Source organism: Rhipicephalus microplus, chromosome 1 (genome assembly GCF_043290135.1).
Source record: "Rhipicephalus microplus isolate Deutch F79 chromosome 1, USDA_Rmic, whole genome shotgun sequence".
Lineage (NCBI taxonomy): Eukaryota > Metazoa > Arthropoda > Arachnida > Ixodida > Ixodidae > Rhipicephalus > Rhipicephalus microplus.
The window spans coordinates 179,247,346-179,273,156 of NC_134700.1; the positions used below are offsets into that span (position 1 = coordinate 179,247,346).

At 46.7% G+C, this 25,811-nt stretch overlaps 1 protein-coding gene across 8 annotated transcripts in view; it reads right to left on the reverse strand.

The window, feature by feature from the left end:
* The window catches only part of Epac (Exchange protein directly activated by cAMP), a 416,212-nt gene that overhangs the window by 206,989 nt on the left and 183,412 nt on the right, over window positions 1-25,811 (reverse strand). The window contains exon 1 of one of the 8 annotated variants that reach the window (XM_075888361.1): window positions 1,258-1,276. The exons of the other annotated variants lie outside the window; for them this stretch is intronic. The gene's annotated coding sequence lies outside the window, so the exon portion shown is untranslated. Of the gene's footprint in view, window positions 1-1,257; window positions 1,277-25,811 lie in introns of those variants that run through there. 8 annotated transcript variants of the gene reach the window in all.

The window sequence follows — 25,811 nt, forward strand, 5'->3', positions numbered from 1 at the left end:
TCGCATTTAGGTAAAACACATCGGTAATGCCCAAGAAGGCATTACATAAAACTACAAGAGCCCGCGTCGTATCCCATCAGACACAAATCAAACCTCAGACCAACATCATAGACAAAATTAGGAAGCCATTTGCCAGCTTTTGTCATATTGTGTCATACACGGTAAATTTCAGTCGGAAAGAAGAAAGTGAAGTCGGGTCAGCGAGAATGCTGCCGAGGCGTTTCTCTAAAATGTAGACAACCTTGTACGAATCGAAAATATGGCGACACATATGCGGCTCCCTTACGAATGAGCTTTTGGCAGACGCTGAAGCTTTCACATATTCTCACAACTCTCTCTCTCTCCCCCTCTCTCTCGCATATTTTTATTTTATCTGCACTATTCTTATCGTCTTTTTTTTATCCTGTCTCTGAAATCAGGGTAGGAAACCAAGAAGGTCTTCCCCCGCTTAACCATTTTGACTTCTTCATTCCTTTGCAGCCTCACGCGTATACAGTCAAACATAAGTACACCAGGCCAACCTTCAGAAGAAAATGTATAGGGAAACAAAGAAAAAAAAAGAAGAGAAAGGAAGGAGGGCATGGAATAGGGGATGCATATAGAGAACAAACGTGTTATCATCATTTCACTTGTCGCCCCCAGGTTTTTTCCTTGCAATATGCACGACAAAAGGTCCCCGAAATCGCAAAAACAATACAAGTCTGCTTCCTCATTCCTGATTTTTCATAGAGGATGATGTTCGAACATTATATCTCCCTGCGCTTGCAAGTATCTCTCCTACCGTCCCTCTTTATCTAAGAACGTTGCCACATTGCCAATGTTTCTGTCGCTTTAAAGAATTCACCGCCCGCGCCCCCGCTTACCTGTATTGACGGCCGGCTTATCAGAAAATAATAAAAATCGTTATTGTAATCAATATTTTCACCGCATCCGCTTACCGTGGTTCCTTCAGGCGCGCTCGTATTGAATAAATAATCGCAGCAGTTCCACAGAGAGAATGAAATATGATCGTCGCGAAGCAAACGGTCGTTTCACTTCCGCAAACAATATCACACAGAGGAAAAAAACAATATTGCAGGGAATAAGTAAATGAGACACCGAACGGAATGGTAATGTACTTTCTGGCGACTTTCGGAGGGATGCAGACTTCGTTGCCGGCGCCGTTCCAACGAAGAACCACAGACAGCACACAAAACTTCGACTTGAGCTGCGGAGAAATTGCCGGTGTCGTACGAACGAAGAAACGCAAGAGCGTACTCGCAAACACGATCAGCAGCACGAAGACTCGGCAGCCGATGCTGACAGCAAGACTCGCGAGAAGTCTGAGCACGTTCGCCGACACAATGAGAAAGCAAGCGGCTGCCGACCGATTCTCCTCGCGAACTTTTCAGAACAGCGCCGATGCAGTCACGTAAAAACGAAAAAAAAAGAAATAAAAACTACCTAGACGCGAGTGCTGCAAACGAAATTATGAACGAAAACACACGCTGCTGGCTAAAACCGAATCTTGGTGGGAGGTAAAAAGAAACAAAGCGGTCGCTGAAAGGAACGTCAAGTCGACTGGGGAGCTTATTTTCTATCTCTCTCTTCTTCACCCTTTTTCTTTTCTGTTCTGACCGCGAACACAAAGACTTCGCTGTTCAAATCTTCACTGAGCCGATGTAGCCGTGTATAGGGTCGTTTTTAATGCCGTTTTAGAATAATGACGCCGCGAAAATGTCGTGCCCTTTGACCATGGTGCCTTTGACGTTTGCCCGTGTTTTGTTTTCCGTTCGCTTTACCCTGTACAAATAGCTTGGTCGGATACAAGAAGCCGAACTCCTCCTGCACGGCCGATGTTAAAAAAAAATAAGAGAGAGAAAGTCTTCATGTGTTCTTGGCTGCGGAGCTTAGAGAGGTTCAAATGTAAACAGGCGGCGGAAACTGAGCCCCGTCATTTTCCCCACGAAATGTGAACAGAATATTTAGTTAAGATATACAATCGCCTTACCATGTACGGTCGCCTCATTTATTATTTGAACTGACTGAAACAATCCAGCGGATAGTTTTTTTTATTCGAGAACGTGAAAATATATTTCGTAAAATAAACCGGCAATCACCAAATATAAAAGGCTTAAGACACCACAGTGCGGTAGAGGAGGCGATTCCAATAACACTAAAAACAGATTCTTTTAAAATTCGCAAGGTGCTTAGCAGCAGGAAAAAACAAACAAAATTGACGGTGCGATAAGCACGCGGCAAGCAACACTGCATCTATTTTTGCCTCGGACAGTTGTCGCCTGTCGTTCTAAACGTGCTGCTGAACGCGTCCAACGTGAACGCAGTTGTGGTTGCGTGCAGTGGCAGAAGCCTGATAGCGACAACCACTTGAAGGAACTCAGTGAAAACTACGCGCCATGGTAGCTTAGCGGTTAACGTGTAACGCTTCTGACGTCAAGGTCGCTGATTTGATTCCCGGTCGAACTTGAATTTCCTCTTCGTTTCAATTTATATTCGTTTTTCGTTACAATGCTGTCCAATCATGGCTCGAAACCGTCGATTTGTAAGACGACGTCCCTAAGCACCGACAATGATGATGAGTAATTCAACATTGTGAATTTAGTCTTTGAGACTAAACATAATGATAAAAGAACACGCGCATATGGGAGAATATCAGGGCTCCAACATTCCAGCGTTTATGTTGCCTAGATATACTTCCATGCCCGTACACCTGCCTTCGTTTAGATACGAACCAGCTCTTAACTCACGTGTGTAACGCCATACGTATGTCCGCTCGTACGAATGCGCCACAACGTGTTTCCCGCACCACAGGTGTTGGAGTGGTGCCAAGTAGGTCACACCGCAGCTGCGCGTTGACGTCACCCTCCAATCACACACTTCCCTCGCAGGTGCGCGCTGACGTCATTTTCTCTCTAACTCGCAGCACGCTCGCCTCGGCGGTTGCAGCCACCGGCTGCTCCCCCCGCCCGCAGCACTAGTCGCAGGGGGAAACATACTGGTCTGTGGTGTACGACTACTCCAAAACTCAACCGTAGATGCTGGTTTACGTCGCGCTAAACAGGTGAGTTTAGCTCGACAACCTTCACATGACAAACGCCGATGGAGACCACTGCTTCGACATCCGCCGAGAGAACATCGACAGGAACATGGTCGATGAGTCCAAGCGACCCGACAACCACCAACTCGCGACCATCACTTCGCGTTACCTATACTCACTGCAACAAGACGCCGAGGTTATCCTCGCGCTGCTCAACGTTCGCTCACTCGACGCTCACGCCCAGGACGACGTCCTAGCCACAGAATCAACGTGCTGCGTCTCGTGGAAACGTGGAACGCCGCCGCCCTGAACATCGAAGGTTAGGACGCCGTTATGTACGCCGCCTCCGAGCGTTCGGCGGCGGGAGTATTCGCCGTTTACGCTCGGAGACCGCGTGCGCTACGCGTGTCTAACGTCAACCTGAAAGATCGATAGGCGACATCTCGACGCTTCTGCTTCGAGTGCGTGGCCGAGCTCGTCGGTGACGTCTCGATCATCGCGCTGTACCGCGCTTCAGACCTGTTGCAGGTACAGGTTCGGTGCTGCCTGGAGAAGACGCTGACTGCGAGGAGGCGTGTCGACGACGCGTGCTTCTTATAGTAGCGGGAGACTTCAATGTTGACGTCAGTGGAGGAGGAGAAGAATGGCTCGTCGATTACATGCGTGACGTGCACTCGCTCAAGTGCGTGTTGGCAGCGGAACGGAAACTACCCCCCACGAAAAGGGGTACTTGCATCGATCTGGTATGTGCCAACTTAGGCATCACATTGTCTACAGGAACTTCTTAGCGTGCACTTCACCGATCACAAGGCGGTGGTAGTCAAGGCGAAACGCACGCCCACTCCGGTCCAGAGCCCGTGTCTCATTATGATTTGTGGGGTTTAACGTCCCGAAACCACCACATGATTATGAGAGACGCCGTAGTAGAGGGCTTCGGAAATTTCGCCCACCTGGGATTCTTTAACGTGCACCCAAACATGAGTACACGGGCCTACAACATTCCCGCCTCCATCGGAAATGCAACCGCCACAGCCGGGATTCAATCCCGCGACCTGCGGGTCAGCAGCCGAGCACCTTAGCCACTAGACCACCGTGGCGGGGCAGTGCCCGTGTCTCGACTGCGAAAAAACGACGACTACGAAAAGTTGCCAAACGCTTTAAGAAAACTTATACGAAACCCGACCCGCCTCCCATGTTTTTGCGCTTAAACAAACGTATACTCGAGTAAACGCTACACAGAAATTCGCTTCAAACCATTCTTCCAGCACCCGCGTAGACGCCCGTTTCAACCAGGCCTACGTCGTGCGCACGGCGGCTGCTTCGCCTCCCATTAGACTGCCCTTCAAGGAGATGGTCCGTAGTTTTATTATATATACGTAACAGCTAGCAACGACATTCTGTCATTATGACACAATGAATTTGTGCTATACCTCTTTTTTGCGAAGGAGTAGTAAACAACTTATGATTTTTTAAATGGTGTAAAATACTTACTATACTTCTTATTGACATTTCCATCTTGGCGCTCAGATGACCGTACTATCATGCGCTGTTTCCGTATACTCATTTATTTATTTATTTATTTATTTATTTATTTATTTATTTATTTATTTATGTCGTTTGAGTACATAGAGAAGACGAAGACAGAGTAAATAGGGAGGGAACAAGCTGACAACTGCCACCTATAGGGGCACAAAGCCTGCCCGCTCCTTCAGGAAGGGGAGGCATAGAGGAAATAAGGGAAGGAAGAAGGAGAGAGACGAGGAAAGTTTTAAAAAGGGAGAGAGGGAACACGCACACGCAAAAAAAATTAGTCACATAAGTATATAAAATTCTGGCACACGCACACACACCATTCTTGTGATGAAGTGAAGCCGAACCCAAGAACTTTGCCAGATTCCATCAATAAACTTAATCAAGGGCGATTTACTAGTCCTTTATGTTACTGGAGAGATGAGTGAAACATTTTAAAGGATTACCATTAGGCTTATTTAAAACACATGAAACTAAAGCGCCTTTATCACCAACTCCACCTACAGCGGTTAAACTATTCATCGCCTATACCCATCCACATTGGCGCTTCGTTTTAATCTAGAATGTTAAAACAACTACTACAAATAGCGAAATGAAAAGAGCGTCACGAAGCAGCTACCGCTTCAAGGGCTTGTCTATGTCTCCAGAAAAAAAAAAACTGTCTCTACGTCATTGTCGGGCACTAGCGAACGCATTGCCGCGGAAATGAAGCCACGAATACTTCGCGCTGAAGTTCTTGTGACGCGCGCGAGTAGAGAAACATCTGTTCTTATAGCTTCTTGTTTTTCGAAATAAAGATCTTTATAACCGTCAGTCGTGGCACTTTTTATCACCTATAGATAGCCGGAAGCGAGTTCATTTGGTGGTTGTCGTTTCCGGCCTTTTTTCTTAGCCATTTGTTTCGATTATGATACACGTGTCTTTATATCACCTTCCTCGTATAAGCTGTCTGAAATCATTAAGCCCTAATAACACACATAAACATAAGAGCTCGAATAACGAGCCGTCGTCCCAAAGGTCGGACTACAACGTATAAAAACAAGTGATCTAGAACAACAAAAAAGTGCACGACGAAAAAGAAGGAAGGAAAAAAACAATAACTACAAGTATACAGTAATAAATCGAGCCTTGAACGAGCGCGAACAATGGTGAATAACAAAACCACGCCGCGTACAATAGGTCTGCTTGGGAGGCATATACGTTTCAAGGGGGAAAGACTGGAGAGAGTTTTTTTTTTTCACGGAGTTGTCGTCTGACACGGTTGGTAATGCTCGTATCGCTGCGTACTGCTGCGACTGCGTCATTCGCGCGTTCCGCTTCGGCACATTGTGCCGCGCGCGCCTGCGCAGTTGCGCATTTTCGAGCGGATGACTACACGGTGCAGCGGCCCACGGCCGGTGTCGTTAGTGAACATCGCTTTTGTTCGCACAGAGAAAGAAAGAGAGAAAGAAAGAAAGAAAGAAAGAAGGAAAGAAAGAAAGAAGGAAAGAAAGAATGAAGGAAAGAAAGAAAGAAGGAAAGAAAGAAAGAAAGAAGGAAAGAAAGAAAGAAAGAAAGAAAGAAAGAAAGAAAGAAAGAAAGAGAGAAAGAAAGAAAGAAAGAAAGAAAGAAAGAAAGAAAGAAAGAAAGAAAGATTGTCCCTCCGAAAGCCGAACAAAGCGTGGCTCGAGCCTCGTTTACCGTGTTGTCGCATTGCCAGCGCCCCGAGAGTGACCCTGACCGCACAATTACGGCACTCTCGGGACAGTGTCCCGTTGGCGAGAAGCCTCTAGCGTGTCTCTTTTGTCAGCTGTTTGGCTGGTTAAGCTCGGCGTGAAGTGTAAAATTCTCTGTGTTTGCGGTAACCTTCGCAGAGGCGCGCGCTCTCGCGTTCTGTATCTCGTTCGTGTATAGTATACACGTCGAAGCACAGTCGGGTGCGCTCTCGTTAGCTTGCACTTGGATTTTCGTTGTACGTTGTAGCCTCCACCACGGTCAGTTTGTTTTCGTGAGGAAGCGCTATGCACCAGTGTAGTAGTTGCCAGGCTGCTGATGATGACTGTGATTGATAGATTGATTGATATGTGGGGTTTAACGTCCCAAAACCACCATATGATTATGAGAGACGCCATAGTGGAAGGCTCCAGAAATTTTGACCACCTGGGGTTCTTTAACGTGCACCCAAATCTGAGTACACGGGCCTACAACATTTCCGCCTCCATCGGGATGATGACTGTGTACAGGAGAAGTAGCGCTTCAGTTACCAGGAAGCTATAGCCAGGAGGCTACAGCGGTACTCATATAAATGCCACGGTTTAGCGTCCCAGAGCCCCGATATGATCATAAGAAAAACCGTAGCCGAGGACTCATAAAATTTTCGACACTTGTGATTCTGTAACGTGCACCTAATCTGCAACGTATTTTCTTTGCGCTGTTGTCGTTCTAGAAAGTGCGTGGAAGACTTCCATTTTTCTCGATAAACCATCACGAAATAAGAAGCCAATCGTACCCACACATACACAGCCAGAATCTGGTGTTTCTAATGAATGAAGATATACTTGGCCTGCCTTGATTCTACCAGCAAGTCAAAGTGTATTGAAGCTGATATCATGGCAGCATCTACAAAATGTTAGCTTCGCAGACTGTATGGCCCCTACGCTCACATAGTTCAATGGGTTGTGCAGGATGCAGGACACCCGGTCGTCTTCCCTGGGACACATGCCTTGAAAGTGACCGCGTCGCGATTAAGTTTTGTGCCGCACCGATACCTTTTCATAGACTAATGCGCAATTGTACTTAATACAACGTGAAAGTATAAGTTCACTCGTCGTGTCATGACTCATGAGCGACCGCACTCAACCGACGTATCACGTGTGACATGCAGCCCACTCTCATGACAACACGTGATAGCGAGCAGCGATAAAATTTTCAGGACAAGAGTACGTGCAGGACTTCCGAGCATGAGAAGTTTGAAAGACGCGTAAGCGTACGATGTCACAACGTAAAGGGCATTCGCACATACTTTCATTTTTTTTCTTACGCACATGGTACCCTATGTCGGGCAAGTTGACGTGCTCATTGTGGGACGGCTACCGGCGGTCGAACCTGGACCTCAGGACAGTAAAGGTGCATTTTGACACTCTGCCTGTGTCCACTTTCTGAAGACGTCGCACGATCCTTGGCCCTCAGCCTACATTAGGCGCCCAACGTGGGGTGTCACCTTTCGGCGTTTATCTTTCGCTATTACGTGTAAACGTTGTGTTTCAAAATAGTTAAAACTGCCTGGCATTTCTCATTCTGGCAATTGCTCTTGGCGCAAAGCTACAAGGAATAATTATGCATCTCCCAAAAACAGATAATTAAAGTAGAACTACGCTAAATCACAGTCAAATTGCAGCTTTAATCCTACAAAAGAAATATTCCCGCACCAATCTTTACAGTTGCTGGAAGGCATTTAGAGACTGCATGCTCAGAAAGCGTTCGATAAAAAGCATCACCTGAAGCTCAATTGCCCTAAGTGATGAACGCATTAGTTCACGGCTTGAAACTGATAAGGAAAGAAAAAAAAAGTCTAATTGAGCCAGCGCTTGTGTCAGTTATGTCCTATTCCTCGTACACTTTCGCGCAGTTCGCTTCGTCATGGAACACGAAAAAAACCCGGTCTGACGCCATATTTCATAATAATAAAAGTTTATATGCTCAAGTAATGTATACCTTAACGGTTCTAATATTCCCCGATTTCCCGCACTACGCGGTACTCATTGTATGTCCATTTTTACATTCCTTCTCGCGTATGTGTCTCCCTCCTTCATTTTCCCATTAGACAAGTTTCTTTCTATTCATCGCCAACCAGCGCACGGTATAGCAAAGTGCGCCTCTAACTTTATTTTAAACTCCCTACACTTATCTCTTAAAGTGAAAGCCGAGGACGCGTCTGTCCATCGTAGCACCCAGAGCGACCAAATCGCAGATCTAAGAGCTATTGCATGTTACCCTTATCATCTTTTAGACATCACCGGAGTAACAGCCCTAGGAAAGACCATATTTCAATACAGAACACACACGGACGCACGCACACACAGTTGCGCAGTTAGCTTTGAGAGGCGTGAGCTAGAAAGATAACTGGCTGAACAATGGTGCAAGAAGATTGTTGTCGATAAGAAGACGGAGAGAAAAAAAGCTACGTTGAAGAAGAGGGCGTTAAAAATACGAAAGCGAAGGCATGTGCTTCCTGAACGAGGCCAAAAGCGCAGCGGTGCCTTCCTCCACAGGGATCGATAAGGCCCAAGAGAGTCCGCCGTTGGCACAAAAGATAGGCTGTATGAGAAAAGGAGTAGTAGAGATATTGCATTATTATTCCCATCTATATACGAGGTACGGAATTACATAAATAGATGAATAAACAAATAAGTAAAGAAAGAGAGAAAGAAAGGAAGGAAGGAAAGAAGGAAGGAAGGAAGGAAGAAAGAAAGAAAGAAAGAAGGAAGGAAGGAAGGAAGGAAGGAAGGAAGGAAGGAAGGAAGGAAGGAAGGAAGGAAGGAAGGAAGGAAGGAAGGAAGGAAGGAAGGAAGGAAGCGGTAGAAGCAATAGCCTGCCACGATTTCAGTTGAGCACACTTCGCATATACTCGATATACGGGTACACTAACTGATCTTCACCTATATATGCCCTTGGTCGCCACTGCAGCAGTGTTTTTGTTTTTGTTTTAGAGAAAACACTCATCAAATCGATAGTGTGCACGTACGCTTGACCTCAGCCCGCTTTGTTTAACAGTCTGAATGGACGAATTCAATGCATAACGGCACAATAATCCACGTCGAGAGAGAGAAAACCTTCATTCTTGCAAGTATGAGAGATCTTCCTCATTAGGTGGAGCCCCCTAGGTCATAACCCTATCAGCTCGCGCGCATGGAGACATTTCGTCAAGATGTAGCAAGTGACATAGAAAACCATTTTGTTCCACGCTCGATAACACAGCGTCGCTACTGCAAAGGTGCTGTCAGGGAGAGACAGAAAGAGAAAATTATGGGCACACAAAACCAGGGCTTTGCAAACAACAAGGTGAAGCGACAGCAACAGCGCAGAGAACTTTATCAGGCTGTCACGCGCCGAGCAACGAACATGCACCCGGTGCTTCTCGGAAACGCAGTAAAGGGAAGCGAACTGTCACACTGGACCCGAGTACAGGTAACGGATCGGCCTTTTCAGAGCAGCACGGGGGGCACCCTCTTGGGCGTGGTCTCCTGAGAGTTCGCGGAAAAACTGCCTTCGGTGTCAGCTTGTCTGATAAGCGAGAGAGCCGTATAATGCATGCAATAGGAAAGACAAAAGAAAACATGATAATACGGTAAAGTTTACTCTTCGGAGCTGCCGCTTGGTGCACGTGAACCTCGTTACACTTTGCGTCAGCGCAGCCTCGGCTAAGCATTTAAACAATTCCGTGACCAAACATTCGCGCCACTGCACCGGTTCAGAGTTTTCATTACGCGCCACTGCGGTCTCTTGTTTCCTAGAACAAGGATGCGCAATAATTTATCACGCACGTTCACACCTGCTCTTGTTACGACGCTGTTCCTCCAAACGAAGAACACCACAGTTTCTCGCGAAAACCGAGCGTCTACGTTGAAAGATTAGAAGAGTGGCAAAGAAAAAATAAAAGAAAGCTACAGAGATTTCCTTGAACAGCTCCTCTTCGTTACCCGTTCAGGTGCGGTGCGTGTGCATCTTTATATTAGGCTGAATCGGGTACACTCTAAACGCTTCCTCGGTAAGCGGAGCTCCGGCAAACACTATAATTCTATAGCCGAGCGTGGGATATATTTAAATATTAAAACTTGCGAACGAGTGTTCGAAGTGAAATTCGATCTCTTTCTTGAGCTGCCGGAGCTTTTAAAGGCATTCAATAAAACTTTTAGAATCGAAGCTCCTTATGATCTAGGGCAATCGTTCGTCCCTCCGGTGTATTCAATAGCCTCTCCGTATCATGGAATAGATGGCGTTCTGTGTATGCGTCCTTGCAAATAATATCACTAGATGGCGTTAGTAGTTATGGCATAGTTGACGACCTAACATAGTTGAGGGACGGACGGACATGTCGACCGACAGACGGACGGATGGACAAACAGACATACATACATACAGAATAAATCACAGAAGGATGGACGGACGGAAGCACGGACGGACGCTTCACCCCACTCATCGTCAGTCACTCCGTGGATATGCAGCGATTTTTTTCGAGGGGGGGGGGGGGGGCGCTCTTGACAAAATTTTTCCATTGTTGCGAGGCTCCACCACGAAAATCAGAAACGTTCAATTCGAAGCTTATGTCAGGAGCAGAGCCCCAAAATGTGGCGAATCAAACATATTCACGCTTGTGATACCATACACACCCCAGAAGTTCAATCTCTTGCATATTAGCGAATATCGCCCGTTAATTCAGCCTTCTCGAAAGTATTCTTCTGAATTTAGTATTTATTTCGAGAGCATTTCGAATGCCGCCTCCAACTGCGCTTCGAAAATGGCGTTAAGAAGCCGAACCTTATAACAGCAAAGGTTTTATCAGCACGTATCAACAGATAGCAGTCCTTTTTAGTGTCTGTTAATGTAACTTGTAACTTATATGAATTTGACATCGCGCCGTATACACAGCGATTGACATTTGCTACGTATTCAATGAACAATCAGATATCTTCACTTTTGCCTTCAGTTATGCTGTCATTGAGTTTGCTTTTTTTAACAACGAAAGCTGTCATGAGATCGCAACAAGGCTCGCGTACGCCGTACTTTTCCGCCGCTGCCGCCACCTTCAGTGTCCATAACCACAATTGCACGAAACGAGAAAAAAACTAAGTAATTAAAACACACCAACGACACAATAGAATTAGCACCCGTGAGTTTCCGCGCGCTAGCCCAGTATTCTACCCCAAAGTGCTTGAAAATGGCAGCAATAGCTAGATCGGCAGACACGTTCCCCCTACACTTTACTGAAACAATCATGATTACTTTTTTTTCGTACATTGAATTTCTGACATCCAAGAATTCCATGAAGCAATAAGCTTTATCGAATGTTTGGAACGAGAAAGCTGAGGAAACTAGATAAGACAGCTTCCAGATAACTGAATCGAGAAAGTGGCCGCTCTGCCAGCGCAGGAACATAATGAAAAACTAAGTAACAATGAAAGAAAGCTGTTTTTTTTTTCTTTTCAGTGAGCTACCAAATTTATGCTATCACGAAAATATTCTACATGACCGGCTTCACCCCGCCGACTTCGAAGGGCTTCACGTTTTGTCGGGCCATCGGTGAGTGAAGAAAGAGATAGAAAGATGCGAGGAAAGGCAGAGAGGTTAACCAGACGCACGTTTGGTTTGCTAAGCTGCACTGTGGGAAAAGATGAAGGAGAAAGAAGAGATAGGGAAGAGGGAAGAAAAATCTACACGAAAACACGAGCACACTCGAGGGAGAACACGCCGTCTAGAGGCGGTCGCTCAGGTTTGTTATGGTCACGTATACTGCGCTATCGAAGCACACGCCCTTGGTGCTAGGTGCATATTTCATCTTGCGCCTACGAGTGCTGTAAACGTTCTAATTCTATAGGTCACCATTTCCGCGAAGGTGTTCTTCGGGTTATAGAAACCATTATCTTCCTTCACTTCCTTGTTCTTTTTTTTCCTTCATTCCTTCCTTCCTTTCTTTTTTCTTCCTTTCTTTCTTGCTTTCTTTCTTTTTTTTTCTTCTACGGAAACAACGGTGTGCTCGGAAGACATAAGCTGGGACTTAGAATTCACTAGGACGGTTTTTATATACCACAGAATGTATATAATATAGGCGCGTTGAAGACGGAATATTATACGTTCATAGCCCCCTACGAGAACTCGAGCAACGCAACTAATAGCGTTGTGTCACCTTTAATTATACAGGATAGGGAGTACTAGATATAGCCCTTAAATGGGCTCACAGGGCAAGAACAAGATAAGTAAAGTACTTTCATGTAAGTCGACCGCGGTGTGGAACTAACAATTGTTACGTAGAAACCCTCTCCCCGGCAGTTCAACTATACTTTTGTGCACCGCGAAGACAAGTGTTTTCAAACCGTCAATTTCGAGCCCCAAGTAAACTGGACAGAGATTGCGCCAGATCAACAAAGAATAGCGAGAATGCGTGGTTAAGGGTAATCTTTTTTCTTTGTCAGTGTTCTCGCACTTATATTCTGGTTTATCGCGTCTTCGCATGTGGATTAAGTGTGGGTTTCAAACCAAGAGGAAAGCGACTCGCAACGGTGACACAGTATAGTTGTTGTTCGACTGCTGATCCGCAGGTCGCGGGATTGAATTCTTGACCAAAAGCCGCATTTTCAATGGAAGCGAAAATGCTGTAAGCTCGTGTGCACGTTGAAGAACCCTATGTGGTCGAAATTTTCGGAGCCTTCCACTATGGCATCTCCCACAATCCCGTCTTGATTTTGGAATGTTAAATCACTACATATTATTAATAATTAAATGAAGAAAGCACGCAGGCTCATGAAGCGTACGGATAATTAAGCCAGTCATGCATCTCCTCGCCTTGCTTGGCTGACAAGAGCCAGAAAAGACGAAATAAACAAAGAAAAAAAAACACGACTGCATTCGCTTGCAAGGTGCCGGACACATTGCAATGAAACTCATGACTAGTCACGAAAGCACACTTCTTTTTTCATCTGCGCAAGCGCATCGATAAAGTGACCATGGCAGAGGGACAGTGTTACTCACGAAGCCGAACAGAGGGAAAAAAAGCTAAAAAGCTATGGACGACGCCGCGCATGATTTGCACACACGCAGGCATACATTTACAAGCACTCTCATACTGCCAAGGCAAACTAGGCACAGTGTTTCAGTTGGCGCACTGCAATTTCCCCGTTGCATCAATGGTACACATTCTTTTCTTTTTTTTTTTCCAAAGGACCGCGCTTGCCGATAGGCCACGCGCACATTCATTATGCGAGGCCAGGATATGGGCATCCGAACCGTTCACGCAACGATGGTGGCTCCTGGTAATCGGCAATCAAGCTCGCACGCTGAGAGAGAAACGCTTTGAGGTCGACGCTGATACGGCGCTCAAGTCACTACGTCTAATGGCTCTCCCGGGGACTCGGCAAGCACGCTCACGTGACGAAGGGCGATGTAAACGGGAAAAGAGCGAGAGCAAAGGGTCTGTTAAGGGCAGACAGGTTACCTAAAAATAAACGCAACTATACACTGCTCAAGAAAGAGGCAGGGAAGTCGTTTATAGTAGAAGGGGACAATGTCACTTGTCATAGGCGTAGTGAAATTTCTCAGCGCTGCGTCACAGACGACAGGTCGGTACGCCGGCCATCGCGCATCTCCTGCTGCAGCTGCTATAAGCGGGATTGTAGTCCTAATTAGTTAACAACAAGAATTATTTTTGGTCTAGTCGATTGAAAGTCACATCATATGCTATTCGCTAATGTGCGTCTTCCCGAAAGTAAACGTTCGCTTGAAAAACCTGCTTAGTATGTCCGGTTTTGACTACCTACACAGACTTAAGTGTAAAGGGACACACAAGTTTTCCGAGTTGCCGAGACCTTGTTTGAAAATTAACTCCTATTCACAGAAGAGGTCATTGAAGTTCTGCTACGCTGACTGAATATGACTCACCGATCGTATTAAATGCTTTCAGTGTAGGGCGTCCGATGCACCTGAACGAACGAATAGTCTTCTAACAACTTGCGTGTGCGTGCATTGTTGCTTTTTTCTCAAGGTATTTCCACGGTATGCTACACCATTGATATTCAATGGGACGTACCGAAAAGCCCAACGTGCTACTGCATTTGTGACTCTTGGTTGCCCCACATACGTCATATACGCGAAAACTATATTAAGCCATATGTGTATGTACAATATTTGCTGCAGAATTTCACGATTTGGTATAGGACGCTGTCCTTACCACTTCCTTCCCTTACTTTATCGTTATTGAGAATATTCGTTATTTGTATGTTTCTTTTGTGTAGCAGTTGATTTAGCTTCGTAGTGGCGAATTCTCTGCTGCGGCTCAGAATAACTCGCTCTGCTACAAACACATTGCGCACAACCCCGTGGCATAGAGTTTCATGAATACACACTAGAGTGAATTATGGCGCTATAGTGTCTATGAAGCTGCAACGCACAGCGCTTCTGTGAGCATGGGAATGATGGTTAGTAGAAGTATTTGTCTAATATTCGTACTTCTGACTCCGTGTGTGTTCTTTCGGCTTAGAGCTGTTTTCTCATGAAACGAAAATCAGCAAATGTCCAGCGGCTGCGCTTTGCCACCTGATTCTTTTATGCTTACCATTTCAAATCGGGTCACGAAATTCCAAAGGGTTCTTTCATTCTATCGAAACAAAACCGAAACACAGCAATAAACGAAGCCACAAGCGCGATTCGCCACCCGCAAGTACGAAGATATACCCTTCATTCCCATGGTCGCTGAACGATCACAGCGCCACATACCCTCTAGTTAATTTTAGGGAAATTATATGCCCCGTGGATGGCTCGAATCACCTACTACTTGCATTATACGGAACTAAAATGTGCTATACTGACAGGAGGCAATCAAACACTTTCATGTCGTGTAGCCGTCTTATGCTAAAACGACTGGGAACGGAACCACGTACCGTGTCGAAGGCGACCATTGATCCATCACCTTAAAAAGCTATTCGGCCCTGTAGTTATATCCATCAATTCCAAGTGTTTTACTTGCCAGAACCGCAATATGATGAATGAAATATTTTAACAATGTGGTGTTCTCTACTGGGATTTAGCCAGAAAATTTAGCGGAAGGGCGAGGGGGGTTCGACCTTACTTTACGTATGTTCGTGCGAGCTTTTATATGCGAGCGTGTATATATACGCAAGCAAAATTGAAAAGTATCGGGGATATATAAGCCCCCCCCCCCCCCCCTCCCATTTCCATTTGACTACGCCTCTGGTTCTTTAACCTGCAATGATGTCTCTCAGTAGCCGGGCCTCGAATCCATCGAAATGCGACCGCCACGATATAGATCAATCCCTCGACTTTGAGGTCAGCAGCCGAGAACGAATGAATGGGAACACGCTGAGGAATCTAGTAACTGTAGCAACAAACCTCAGAGATAAGGTTGCGATATTAATAATATACAGTACACCCGAGACGGCTAATACCAAACAAATGACGCTCTCTCGCAAACTCTTGCACTGCCTGGCGGAGTGCTGCTTGAACCGAGTAATAATTTTTGCACGCGGCTTTTACAATGCTTCCTATATGTATACACGCCGCTATCGCCGAGCCGACGCACGTACAGTTTCACGGCGTCTTATAAGACACGCTTATAAAGCACGCAGTTTTAAGGCTGCAGAGCTCCAGCCAGATATTTGTTTTCTTCTTCTTCTACACGTACAGCGTAATCCCAGCTTGCGAAAACCTTAGCTTCTTCTATAGCTCAAAAAAAAAAAACTTGAACCGACCGAGAGGAGTTGGCTGCTATTTATTTCCTACATGCACTAAAAAAAAGTATTTTTTTTCCAATTCAGTTCTATTAAACTTGCTCAGACATACTGTCTGGGATGAAAGGACTAAAGACAGATAGATTCGGCTAGACTAAGTCCCTCCACCCGTACCTTTTCTGAGGGGAAGTGATGAAATAGCGGCTTTCTTTTCCACTTCTTTTTTACAACGTGAACCGAAGATTAGCGGATGGGCCTTCGGAGACACGCCGTCAATAGAAATATGTTAACGTCGGGAGCCTCGTAGAACCTTTTTACAAGCATCTTCAGAATGAGAACTTTCTTGCACACGTCTCTGTACTTAGCAAAATGCTGCTACCGCGAGAATATTACAAAAAAAAAAACTCTCTAGGCCGAGAGAGCTGAAGAAGATTGCAAAGGGGGAAATTTGTGAATAAGAATTCCTCCGCTAATTGTTAGTGTGTAGGGCCATAATCGAACCTGCCTGTCACTAAATTGTGTTCATTTCCACAACGGCCAATTTAATGATTCACCAGGTTAAACGAAGTCAACTCAGTCGCCAGCTTTAAAAAATATTGTTAAAAAATCAACCTAATCTTCCAACTAGCAACTTCAAGACACAATCAACGTGCTTTAAGTCAATTTCCTTTTCACATTACAGCAGTTTTTTTTTTTCTTATACAGGAATACCGCATAGGATACGTGCCTTTACAGACTATGTTATTAAACGGCAGCACGTTCTGAGTGTCATTAACTTGAAGTTCGGAAAAATTCGGGAGGCTTTCTAAATGCCATTTTTTATATGCAGTGCTAGCGAATAGCGAATGTCTATTTGTGCAGAATGCTGCTATAATTATACATGCTTCGTATAAAAGATTGAAAGCTGGTCGAATATGCAACTTATATATTTTTCTTACCACACGTGGTTCACAGCGAAGAAACAAGCGTGTCTTAATCCTTGTCCAAAAGAAAGATTCGGCAAGCCACGAAGCTTAATTATTTCGCACGTGACTTGGTCTTTCAGTCATTCTCCTCCAGTATTTTCTGTAACGAGGTATTGCCAAGAACTCGCTGGTTTTGGGTGAATCTGTTTAACTCACGTCCAGAACAAAAAAAAGCAAAACAAAAACAACGCCAGTACGAAAATTCAGTTTGGTCGAGTTCGCTCTCGATTTAGGTCTTGTTTTTTATGTTTTTTTACGTTGCTACATAAAACAAAAATCTTCGGTGAAAAAAAAAAAAAAACACGCACAAGCATTGCCTTTCAGCGCTCGTCCTGGTTCGCGCGCCTTTTTTCGTTATTCTCTGTTAGCGCTTCGCAATTTCTCTGCTGTGGACCAACCAGCCGATTCCAAGATTCTTCTGCCTCGTATTGCCGACGCGTGCAGGTAGGGAAGGCCGCTTTGATTACGTGCCCTACCCTTCGTATACACACCGACCGTCACTATACACAAGCATATCATCAGTCGAATTGGCTTGAATACCACGTGGTCGTGTGACCTGCAACCAAGGTCGTTTATCGGTCGCGGCAAAGAGAAAGCAATATCGATCCGACCCACCTTCCGACCTTCCACTACCCGCCCATTTCAGTTTCGATGCCGATAGCAGCACGAGTCCGACACGCTCGTAGACGCCAAGACGCTGCGTTTGCGCAAGAAGAAGAAGACGCCAATCGCGGCGGAAGTGGCCGGTGAAGGCCGAGGACGAAACCATCGGTGCGCATAATGACGCGTCTTGGCCGCCGTCGCCGAGACGAACGACGACGACGAAAGAAAGGCGCGCAAGCATATCCGAGGAGGCACGCGGTCAGTCCTTTTGAGCAACGCTTTGTGAGCGTGCGCAGGAAAAGGACATTCAAGCGCTGCACGGAGTGTAGCCGAGGCTTCGCATGAGGTGATGCCAGACGGGAGCTGGGCTCGCGTCACTCCGTGCGTGCTTTGCCTGGCTTCATGTCTCGTAACTAGTTAGTTGGCTGTCACGCTTTTCGCAGTTGAACCGAGCTTGCACGTGAGGGTGGTTGATTTGTCCATGCAAGGACGCACGGGACATTGAGGTAACCACAAGTTGGTGAGCACGCGCGCTAATAGTTTCGTCACTGCGCGGTGAAGACTACATACTAGAAGGAAGGACGGATATGGCTTAGCGCTGCCATAGCGTGAACGTGCGACAGCACGTCCATGTCACGCCAACGCGCAACTGTATACCTTACGTATAGGTGCCACGCGAATGTGTGCGGCGCAGCTGCGATACAGGTGCAGAATAAGCAACCAGCTGCATTAAGTGAGTCACGCACGCGTGACGGCGGCCTTTCTATCAGCATACAGTCTCGTGAAACGATAGACACTGCTGCCAATAGTATGCAGGTTTAATCATGCGACTTCCCAGTGTACTGGAGTTGAAAGGCGCAATGCAGTGTGAGATATCCGCGACGTTTATAGACAACAAAGGGAGTGTGTTCGTGCAATGTGTGTACATTAAAAAGGATATATAGTAGTACCATCACTGGTCACAAGGGGTGAGGGAGGTCGGTGTTCGGCATAACAACTTGCATTCTCTGTTGGAACTTACAAAAAGCGACGCGTTTCGCACGCGCGACGCAGCGAGTGGTCAGTGTTTGAACTAAATAAGAGCTATATGATCGGCTGGTGTCTTCTGAAGGATCTTCTTGCATTTTCTTGGAACAACCTAAATCGACCTAACCGGAAAAGTGACAGCCTACTGCCAGAAATCTAAATTGGCGTGTAGGGCACTTAAGCAGAGTTCTTCGCTCGATTTCCGACATTATATTCTCAGCAACCATAATTTCCACGCTGTCTTATGGGAAGTGTTTCTTGATTCGCCATTGCGTGCAGAAACCCCTTCCGAGACTGATGACATCGGTTCCACACACACCGGAAGATGCAATACGATTCAGGAACTCTAGCTTGTGCTGACTGTAAAACATTTCAGAAAAACCGCCACGATAATCTGGTTAGTATTTCGCGGAAACTTTTCTACGGCACCCGATCACCCAAAACGCCACATGGGGAAAAACAGTATCAGCAGGTTCAAAAGAAATCGAAGTTTACTTCGAACACAAAAAATATACAAAGACAATCGAATGGGCGCACGGCCTTGATCGAAATATTCGAGATCGTTCGCTCCTTCGAGCGGCATAAAAGCCATTGCGATGAAAGTAGGTGTCAGTAACCAGTATATATAAAACATCGCGACTTCGAGGCGCGTCTTCAAGCCTCGGACAGTGCGCTTACTGCGGCGCAGAGCCGAAACAATGAATGCGTCATTATAAGGAACACCTTGACCACCGTCCTTCCTTCTGTCTTGCATTTTTTATTCGCCATTGTTACATCCGCTCACGCTGTCTTCGGCACAGTTCGCTAACGAGGTACTGAACGAACGGTCCGACAGCCGCTCCATCGACATCGCCCTAAGGCAATGAATAAGCCATGAATGTTCGGCTTACAGGGGAGACTGAGAAAAGAAACCTTGTTCTCGCCTCCACCGACGAAAGCGAAATGCGGCGAACAAATCCCCCCACCTCCTCGTTCCGCCCCCATCACATTCGCCGGTCTCTGTACATACGCTCCCCGCCGGCTGTCCTCCACCTGCGCAGCCGTAACCACCGCGGGGAACGAACTATAGCGAAATTCTATTGGAGCACCTCGTCGCCAGTCTTGCCTTTGCAACAGCGTACCGCAGGGCCTTGGCTGATCGATTTTCGTTGAAATGAATGTACTCCGTTACGGAACTATAGGCAAGCAAAGCGGGACATGGGAAGTTTAGCAAGACCTGTGCCGCCGCTCAATGCATTACAGAAAACGGTCGAAAATATGTTACTTTTTTATTCTTTTTACACTTCGCTCTAAATGAAGGAGCCAACCGAATACCCGAAAGTAAATTTGACAACGCTAGCACGCACACACACACACACACACACACACACACGCACACACACACACACACACACACACACACACACACACACACACACACACACACACACACACACACCTATCTATCTATCTATCTATCTATCTATCTATCTATCTATCTATCTATCTATCTATCTATCTATCTATCTATCTATCTATCTATCTATCTATCTATCTATCTATCTATCTATCTATCTATCTATCTATCTATCTATCTATCTATCTATCTATCTATCTATCTATCTATCTATCTAGCCACCGACGACTTTTCGCTCGCATGGCCGTTTCCATAATGGTATGGATACCAATATTGGTATGGCATAACATGACTGTATGACGAGCATAAGTGACAAGTGATACCACGACTATCACAACATGAAAGTCATGAATTTCATGTTATGTTTACATTTCATGGTCTTGATGCTCTGGCGATGGTTTCGTTCACATGGCATGTTGCGAAACTGGCATGGTATGACACGACTTCATGGCGAACACAATTAAGCAACAGACCCTAACATGAAAATTATGACATGCGTGTCATGTAAAAACATGATTACATACCACGCTCATGATGCGCTCGCGGCCGTTCCGCTAGCTTCACATATAGCATATTTGGTATTACGGGACATGAATGGATGTCGAATGTATAAGACAGGTGCAAAGATGATAATCATGAGGTGCGTGTCCAGTAACAACATGACTACATGCCACGCTCATGATGTGCTCGTGGTCATTTCGCTAGCTTCACTTATACCAAATTTGGTATTACGGGGCGTGAATGAATGACGAAGGTATGTGACTGATGCAAACATGATAATCATGAGATGCGTGCCATGTAAGAACATGACTACATGCCACACTCAAGGCGCCAATACACTTCGACGTGACCATGCGTGCGCGCGCGCCGGCGTTTGTTTCGTCGCGTCATGCCGGCAATGCCACGCCAGGGGCGCGCCGCGTGCGTCGCTTTGACGCATGAACGTTTGAGCGCGCCCGGCGTCCCTCCGTCACGAAGAGAGGCAGATGCAGTGCTGTCTGGGCAAAGTAATCCAGTCGTGTTTTGCATAGCGTATAGCGTCGCTGCGCCGTGCGCATGCGCACGCGTCAACGCTACGTCGGAGTATATTGGGCCCTTGAACCACGATGCGCTCGCGGCACTTTCGCCAGCTCCACATAAACGAAATACGGTGTGACATGACGTCAATGAATGACGAAGGTATATAATTGGCGAAAACATGCTAATCGTGACACTCGTGTCATGTGAGAACATGACAACACACCACGCTCATGAGGCGCGCGACCGTTCCGCTGGCTACACATAAAGCGAATTTGGCATCACGTGACGTGAATAGACGACGGAAGTAAATGACACGTACAAACCTGATAATCATGACACGGAAGTCAGCAGGTACGGCATAATTCACCTCCGCCTCGAAACGTTGTGTTCATTTTAAAGTGACGTATCAACATTCCTCATTCGTGCTTCGCACATCACCGATCCCCATTGTACGTGAGATCAGCCAATTTTTTATTTGATAAGCATTCACAGTGACACAAAGGACACAGAGCAAACAGGTGTAGAGCACATGATCAACTTCCCCAAAGAGGTGCCTATATTTTGTGCATCTACTGCGACTCAACCAGTAGTATAGACATCCTCGCTTAGCAAGTAATTAGGTTTGACGGTCATAATCAATATAATTGGCATTCCTTTCAAGAAAGAGCAGCGTCAAAATAGTCACCTAGCGAAGCTGAGGTATTTATTTATTTATTTATTTATTCCTCAAAGGTCCCATAGGGACATTACATGAGGGGTGGGCATGACACGGCACTTGAAAGAAGGGTAACAACATGGTAACGGCAACAGATTATGTACAGAAGTTATGGCGGCACTTCTATATAAGGGGTGCGGCACAATACTAGAAAGGAGGGTTACAATATCGTAGCGACAGCAACAGAATGGGTACATTAATTATGGGGGCACTACAATGGCGTGCTTGAAACGAGATTGGTCCAAGATGATAGCAACTTCAGCAGGTAGGTCATTCCAGTCTCGGGATGTGCGTATGAAAAATGATTGTTGTAATGTATTAGTATGGGCACGTTCCGGATAGACTGCGTTGGCGTGGCTAGTACGGGAAATACGGGAAATACGGTATCTATTTCGGTCTAGAGTTGGGCTGTGTTTTTCGTATCACTTTCGCAGCTTCTTATTAAACCTTTATGTCTAGCTTGATCGCAAATACTTAATGACCTTGGCTCACTTTTCCCACTGTTCGAAACATATCGCTCATGTCTACCACTGATCACTCAATGCCTCCATTTACAGTAAGCATCAGCGATGCCGGGAGGGGTAAGTATACCTATGGATTATTTTCCTGACGTCTGCTCATCATCAAGAAATGTTACTACGTCATCTTTGGTGTATAGATGCAAATGATATTTGTTTTATGGCATTGTTATTGTTATTTGTTTGGGCTGCCATTGCCAGGACAGTTTGCTCATCTCATTTACGACAAGAAAACAGCGCCAATACAAAACACCACTGGAATCCTTGTGACAGCGTTTTTTTGTACAGGGGAAAGTGCGCTCCAACTGGCGAGACACACTCAACCGAGAGGACACAACTGCAGACGCGGCTGCAGTGAAGCGCTATAGAGTGATGATAATTAGGGAGTTTTCAAATAGTGCGCGTAAACGCTATCTATTGCTGTCGCTGCCACTATGCATGCGTCATAACGCTAACCACCATTAGCGTTTGCGGTTCACCGGCACAAAATTCGATATAGCGTGTGGCCCCGCAAGGGTCGCAAAGCCCCTCTGCGGTGACCCGAGCGTGCGTGAGCGCTTGCGGGAAACAAACGCTATTCGAAAACTCATATGGTGCCCGTACGCAAACGCTATGCCCGCAACGCCCGCTAACTAAGCGTACGCTATACGAAAACTCCTTATTAGGGCGAGAGCCTTAGATGCCTCATCGCACCAGAAGGGTACCCCGCCACGGTGGTCTAGTGGCTAAGGTACTCGGCTGCTGATCCGCAGGTCACGGGAGCGAATTTCGGCTGCGGCGGCTGCATTTCCGATGGAGGCGGAAATGTTGTAGGCCCGTGTGCTCAGATTTGAGTGCACGTTAAAGAACCCCAGGTGGTCGAAATTTCCGGATCCCTCCACTACAGCGTCTGTCATAATCATATGGTGGTTTTGGGACGTTAAACCCCACAAATCAATCAATCATCGCACCAGAAGGTTCACCATCCCCACAAACGATGCAAAATGTCACGTGATAAGTGATTACGGTTTGATTACGTCACCTTGTGACATCCCTGTGACGTTACAGGTCGGCAAAACTTAATACGCCACCATGACACCGCATAATGACGTAATCTTACGCAATTGTCGCATGGCCAAAGGCGGGCAGATTCCGGAGGCAAAGCTAAACCAGGCGAGATGCAGATGGCTTGCAACGCCTTCGATCTTAGAGGCGATACAGAATTGCGATGGTATGGTATGGAGAACTTTACTGAAGTTCTGACAATCTGTCTAGGACTGATGCTGGCTGCTCCCACGCCCGGACAGAGAGGCCAAGCCCCTCTGCCGCCACACGGGCCCACTGGACAGCCCTGAATTGGTCCGCCAGCGGGTCACTGTGCAGCATTCGCTGCCACCACTGTTCACCGCGAGAAGCCGCACCGGCCACTGCCGAGCAGCCGGCTTACAGACTGCTGCAGGGTAAGGACATCACTCCGCATAGAGAATCGCGATTGGTGCGGACAGTTTCGAATGGAAGATGGGAAATGACCAATACCACCAACTAGGAAGAAAAGGAAGATGAAGAAGGTGGCCTGCTCCTTCGAGTCACATTTGGCGAATGACTCTGTGAGTTATTTTTTTTTCCTGACCTGCTGCGCTGAGAGACCTTGCTAAACCTGGCATAAATATATAAAGTTTTGTTGGCACAGCACTGTAAAAGGTTACGCCCGTACAGAACTCGAGTACCTAAGGCAAAAGGATCAACTCCCACTGTCCCTTGCGGATTTGCCTAAGACGACCAGAAGACGTGAGCCAACTTTATCATCTCAGCAGATTATATTCATCCCCATTCGAGAGGACAGGGAAAACGGAACACGAGTCGCAGGTTCTGTCCTCGTTCTTGCCTTGTAATCATGACCAACGAACCGACTCGTTATTAGATTTCTTGTCGCATCTTCGGCCTTTCGTCACAATGCAGCCTAGTGCTCATTCACAATGCAAAATACTAAAGAAAACGAAGCGAAGCAGCACAAAACCAAGTGAGCAACTATGAACGCGCCGAATCAGCCGCCCGAGTCCCAGTGAGTCCGTCGCTTTTGTTTACGACGCCGACCTCTTCGCGGACCCGTTGGCTCGCCGCAATAATTTTGTTCCGCACACCGCAGCGTTTGCCGCAGCCCGAACCTTGGCCCGGAAACGTGGTCGGTCCTTCGCACGAACCACCAAACCACGCGCCGTGTCACTGGCGAATAAGAGCAAAGCCCTCAACCCGTTTGAAGCTCCCATGAAGCATTCGCGCTGTGCGGCACGCCCGCAATGCTTCTCTGCACTCGCGGTGTCTGAAAATAGCCTCGGTAAACCCGTGCCAGCCTCGATCACTCCTCGCTTTTTCTGTGTACGCTCGCTTGCCCTCGTGTGCGCGTTTGCGCGTACGTACTACGTACGTATATTCGCTTCAGTGCGCATATACGTTTTTGTGAGCGTGACTCGAGTGCTGTGCTATAGCTGACAGTATGCTCTGTGAATGAGTGCCATGCCACAGTTCGCTTGTGCGCCTGATCCAGCGTGCACGCCTGTGTCAGCATGCTTCTTCGTCGCACGCGGCGCCTCGCTACTAGACGCACGGGTGCAGCCGGCAGTGCAAGTGGCCTGCAGAGGCGCTCGTTGGCGCGTGTCTCGAGGACGGTTTTTTCTGTGCCTGGGACGGCGCTCACGAGCGAGGGAGTGCGGCTGGTTGCATAGGCTCTGCGGGCGGTAAATAATCGACACCGTTAGCGCACGAACCGCCGTGAGCCTTAAATAGAGCGGACGCGCACGAGCGAGCAGCGCAGGCCGCTGTGGCCTCGGGCGGCTCTACGTGATTGATCTCGACGTCGATTAGGATGCGTGCTTTGGGTTCGTGCCGCGACCACGGTTGTCTCGGCGTTCGCTCCCCGTCTGCGGCACTGATGTTTGAGCTGTCCCGACGGCTGCGTTAACATTTGTAATGACAGCAGGAACGGCCAAGGCAGTAAGTATGCCGGCGTTGTCATAATGGGGAAGTTGCGGGCGGCACGTATTTATGCCCCGAGGGCAGCTCGCGAACGTATACCGTCCGTCCATAACAGCCAGCACTCCGTGTGCTTCGCGAAGCTCCGGATATGAACTTTCGTGTAGCCTACAAACAAATATTTGCATGCGATGGAACCATATGGCAGTAGCATAGGGTTCGCTAATCTTAGGCTCCACAATATATATATATATATATATATATATATATATATATAGATAGATAGATAGATAGATAGATAGATAGATAGATAGATAGATAGATAGATAGATAGATAGATAGATAGATAGATAGATAGATAGATAGATAGATAGATAGATAGATAGATAGATAGATAGATAGATAGATAGATAGATAGATAGATAGATGACACCCTTTTTCATCCCTTAGGTGAGAAAAGCTGGCTTTGTGTAGCCCGCGCATAGTCAAGGTACTGTAAAGGTTACTTCTGCATTTCCGATGGAGGCGGAAATGTTGTAGGCCTGTGTGCTCGGATTTGGGTGCACGTTAAAGAAACCCAGGTGGTCGAAATTGGCAGAGCCCTCCACTACGGCGTC